Raw genomic sequence first — 6,000 nt, forward strand, 5'->3', positions numbered from 1 at the left:
GTTTACGGCTGGGTTTACAGCATTATATTAGCCAGAAGTACGTCAACAGGGATACAAGTCAGTGCAGTTTTATATGTACTAAGTTAGATATGTGCAAAATGTTAAGATCATTTTATCCATAAACTACAACACCCTGTCAGATTTTCGAGGTTTCAATTATTCATAACGTTATATCCTTCTTTGAAGTGACAAAAGTGATGCAGGCTGCATTATATCGAGGGTCAAAGGTCACGCTTTGATGTACAAGGCTTTTTTTGCAATGCTCCAAACGCACTTTAAAAGTGTATTATTTTTTACTACGCCTAGGGGGCACGTGACTGTAATGACTACGTGCTGCAGCATGGGGAAAAAACGTGATAAAATTGTGTACGTGAGCCTCTCAAATATTTTGTGTTGTTGTATCAACCACGTGTCATTATCAGTGAATATTAAAAGAAGATACGGGATTTAACGAGCGTTCCTTCATCCATTAACATGACTAACGAACTAGTATAATCACACGGCTATCTCATTCTAAACTATTCGGTGAGAGTTTTGATGTGTACTATTTTGTCCACTTTGACTACTTCAGATGATTAAGTATATATTAGTTCTCCAGTGAAGAATTTGTATGTAACCCAGTTTAAAGTTTGGTGGTCAAATAAGTATTGGGGATATTAAAAACACCCCAAACAGAATAAGTACAATTCCAACTCGCTCCCACAGAAACCCTAACACATGTCTTGTTAATTTCCTAAACAAAATACTCGAGCACTTCGATAAACCAAACGCCTGAACATATCATACACTTGGTTATCTGAAATAGCCCCTGATCTCGAAAACATCCAAATGCTAGTCTTTACAGTGTGTTTTATTTTATGTCGGCAATGTTTTAACATAGAAACAAATAGGCCCTTTGCGTGTGAGGACAGTCACTTAAAAGATGTGTTTGGATTGTACATATGTATGTCAAGCCACATGTACTGTGAACACCTACTTGTCGCTACTTTGCCGCTATGGTGGGAACAAGGATGCCAAATTCAGTTGCAAGGGACCACTTCAAAGTCGTGTCCCTTATGCTGCTATCAACCACGCCTACGACAGACTAGTGACTCCCTGGGGCTGGTAAATAATTTCCGGCTGTACCACCAATATTAGACGAAGCAGCATATTCTTTTTTCTATGCATACAAATGATTACATCAAAAGGCAGACGAACGTTATGAGATGAAATTCGTACATCCATCTGCATGCCATCTTAAGTGTAAGAGAATGTAATAATAGATTAAATAATGAGAGTGATTGGCATGACTGAGTTCGGTGAGTTCCCCACTACATGATCTTCTTTCTACATCTAACACTATATTTAAAGATACCCTGCCAATTTTGCCGTATGTAACTTATTCCAAAGTGAGAAAGAAACCTCAAAATCACTTCATATATTCGTGACATCGGGTTTCATAAAAAAAGGACCGTCGGAAATATAAAAGGACGACAGGAAATGACTTCAAAGTCACGGCTCAATATCAGTTTTCCCAACTCATTATGACGAAGTGCTATTTTCTTTAGTGAATATGGATCACTAAACGTATAATAAAGCATTAAGTACAACACGTGTTAAACGTGGGAAAAAATTGGTTATTCCATATTTTGCAGTGTATCAATTCTATGTAGAATCATGTAAACCTGTCGGGACGTGTTTGATATTGAACTGTATTCGTGATTCTATTTTTCATTTTTCATGAATGAATACAAATGTTAGCAATAAACATTATGCTTTACATAACATAGTCTTCAATTCACCTTACTTGTTGCGAGAACGCAAAATAGTTACAAATCAAGGTCACTCCTTGATACGTGCAAAATATTACAGCTAAGGTCTAATAAATATCCAACAGGATGAAAGCTCTTGACAATTGATCAACTCTTTTGTTATCAGGCAAAATATATTGTCACTGAGTTATCGGACAAAATGTATCGTCACTGAGTGTAATCATATCACAGATTGTTGTCAGACAAAATGTATTGTCACTGAGTTATCGGACAAGATGTATCGTCACTGAGTGTAATCATATCACAGATTGTTGTCAGGCAAAATGTATTGTCACTGAGTTATCGGACAAAATGTATCGTCACTGAGAGTAATCATATCACAGATTGTTGTCAGGCAAAATGTATTCTCACTGAGTTATCGGACAAAATGTATCGTCACTGAGAGTAATCATATCACAGATTGTTGTCAGGCAAAATGTATTCTCACTGAGTTATCGGACAAAATGTATGGTCACTGAGGTTAATTATATCACAAATTGTTGTCAGATAAAATGCATTTTCACTGAGTGTAATAAAATCACAGATTGTTGTCAAACAAAATGTATTGTCACTGAGTTATCGCACAAGATGTATTGTCACTGAGTGTAATCATATTTGTCAGACAAAATACATTGTCACTGAGTTATCGGACAGGATGTATTGTCACTGAGTGTAATCATATCACAGGTCGTTATCAAACAAAAGTGTTGTAATTGAGTTATCGCACAAGATGTATTGTCACTGAGTGTAATCATATTTGTCAGACAAAATACATTGTCACTGAGTTATCGGACAGGATGTATTGTCACTGAGTGTAAGCATATCACAGATTGTTGTCAGGCAAAATGTATTCTCACTGAGTTATCGGACAAAATGTATCGTCACTGAGGGTAATCATATCACAGATTGTTGTCAGGCAAAATGTATTGTCACTGAGTTATCGTACAAGATGTATCGTCACTGAGGGTAATCATATCACAGATTGTTGTAAGACAAAATGTATTGTCACTGATTGTAGTCATATCACAGATTGTTGTCAGACAAAATGTATTGTAACTGAGTGTAATCATATCACAGGTCGTTATCAAACAAAAGTGTTGTCATTGAGTTATCACTCAAGATGTATTGTCACTGAGTGTAAGCATATCACAGATTGTTGTCAGGCAAAATGTATTGTCTCTGAGTTATCGGACAAAATGTATCGACACTGAGTGTAATCATATCACAGATCGTTATCAAACAAAAGTGTTGTAATTGAGTTATCGCACAAGATGTATTGTCATTGAGTTATCGGACAAAATGTATTGTCACTAAGGTTAATTATATCACAAATTGTTGTCAGACAAAATGTATTGTCACTAAGGTTAATTATATCACAAATTGTTGTCAGATAAAATGCATTTTCACTGAGTGTAATCAAAACACAGATTGTTGTCAGACAAAATACATTGTCACTGAGTTATCGGACAGGATGTATTGTCACTGAGTGTAATCTTATAACATATTGTTGTCAGACAAAATGTATTGTAACTGAGTGTAATCATATCACAGGTCGTTATCAAACAAAAGTGTTGTCATTGAGTTATCGCACAAGATGTATTGTCATTGAGTTATCGGACAAAATGTATTGTCACTGAGTTATCAGACAAGATGTATTGACATTGATTGTAATCAAATCACAATGTATTGTCACTGAGTTATCGTACAAGATGTATCGTCACTGAGGGTAATCATATCACAGATTGTTGTAAGACAAAATGTATTGTCACTGATTGTAGTCAAATCACAGATTGTTGTCAGCCAAAATATATTGTCACTGAGTAATCGGACAAAATGTATCGTCACTGATTGTAATCAAATCGCAGATTGTTGTCAGACAAAATACATTGTCACTGAGTTATCGGATAAGATGTATTGTCACTGATTGTAGTCAAATCACAGATTGTTGTCAAACAAAATGTATTGTCACTGAGTGTAATCATATTTGTCAGACAAAATACATTGTCACTGAGTTATCGGACAGGATGTATTGTCACTGAGTGTAATATTATAACAAATTGTTGTCAGACAAAATGTATCGTCACTGATTGTAATCAAATCACATATTGTTGTCAGACAAAATGTATTGTAACTGAGTGTAATCATATCACAGGTCGTTATCAAACAAAAGTGTTGTCATTGAGTTATCACTCAAGATGTATTGTCACTGAGTGTAATCATATTTGTCAGACAAAATACATTGTCACTGAGTTATCGGACAAAATGTATTGTCACTGAGGTTAATTATATCACAAATTGTTGTCAGACAAAATGCATTTTCACTGAGTGTAATCAAATCACAGATTGTTGTCAAACAAAATGTATTGTCACTGAGTTATCGGACAAGATGTATTGTCATTGATTGTAATCAAATCACAGATTGTTGTCAGACAAAATGCATTGTCAGTGAGTGTAATCTTACCACAAATTGTTGTCACACGAAATGTATTGTCACTGAGTTATCGCACAAGATGTATTGTCACTGAGTGTAATATTATAACAAATTGTTGTCAGACAAAATGTATTGTCACTGAGTGTAATCATAATACAGATTGTTATCAAACAAAAGTGTTGTCATTGAGTTATCGCACAAGATGTATTGTCACTGAGTGTAATCTTATAACATATTGTTGTCAGACAAAATGTATTGTCACTGATTGTAGTCAAATCACAGATTGTTGTCAGACAAAATGCATTCTCACTTAGTGTAATCAAATCACAGATTGTTGTCAGACAAAATACATTGTCACTGAGTTATCGGACAAGATGTATTGTCACTGAGGTTAATCATATTACATCACAGATTGTTTTCAGATAAAATGTATTGTCAATGAGTTATCGGACAAAATGTATTGTCACTGAGATTAATCATATCACAAATTGTTGTCAGACAAAATGCATTGTCACTGAGTGTAATCAAATCACAGATTGTTGTCAAACAAAATGTATTGTCACTGAGTTATCGGACAAGATGTATTGTCACTGATTGTAATCATATTACATCACAGATTGTTTTCAGATAAAATGTATTGTCATTGAGTTATCGGACAAAATGTATTGTCACTGAGGTTAATCATATCACAAATTGTTGTCAAACAAAATGTATTGTCACTGAGTGTAATCATATCACAAATTGTTGTTAGACAAAATGTATTGTCACTGAGTTATCGGACAAGATGTATTGTCACTGAGTGTAATTTTATAACATATTGTTGTCAGACAAAATGTATTGTCACTGAGTGTAATCATATCACATATTGTTATCGGGCAAAAGTATTGTCATTGAGTTATCAGACAAAATGTATTGTCACCCAGTTATCAGACAAAACTGTATTATCACTTAATGCAATCAGAATAATTTTGTTACTGGCTAATCAGACAAAAATGTCAGTAAGTGGAATCAGACAGAATGATATTGTCATTAATTAGAATCATGCAGAATACTTCAGGTTCGTTAATATTTATCAGTGGCAGCATTTTTATTCGTAGCTACAATATCCACCGTAATATCAGCGGGACCTACTCACCAAAGTGTACTGGAGGAATCAATATATCACTGTTATTCATTTACAATCATACGATATGAGTTGTAGATATGAGCGGTAGATATAAGCGGTACTTAGCAATGATATTGTAGTGACTTTCATTATATTTAAGGGATCACATCGTTTCCTCTAGGAACAAAATTGAACTATCACTTTTTATTCCAAATGAAAACTACTCTTTTCTCCTTTATAATCATAGCAATTATTGTAATTGTGTGACCGAAATAATTTGAAGAGTTTGTTTACATCAATTTGAGGTTCGTTTAATTTTATGCCGGAAGCCATTACTATTTTACTCTAAACCGGAAGTAATTACAAGCGATTAACATGCCAGAGGGAGTTTCCTGCCGCTAAAATAGTTGACCGTAATGTTGATATGTGCAGCAAAGTGTTCTTCGCGACCTTTTCGAAATATCTCATGAGCGGCTTCCAAAACGCATTTCTGTATAAAACGTGGTGTATTGATAAATATTTTTATGGATATGACAAAAACAAGTGTTTTTTTTGTCCACGATTCGAAAATATTATTAACAAAAAGTTACATTTCGAGTTTTGGATTTTCATCTCATTCGGTAAAAGACATGTTATTATGAATTTCTTTAGTTATATCAAAGCTGTCTTCACTT

Source organism: Mizuhopecten yessoensis, unplaced genomic scaffold, assembly GCF_002113885.1.
Source record: "Mizuhopecten yessoensis strain PY_sf001 unplaced genomic scaffold, ASM211388v2 scaffold7473, whole genome shotgun sequence".
NCBI lineage: Eukaryota > Metazoa > Mollusca > Bivalvia > Pectinida > Pectinidae > Mizuhopecten > Mizuhopecten yessoensis.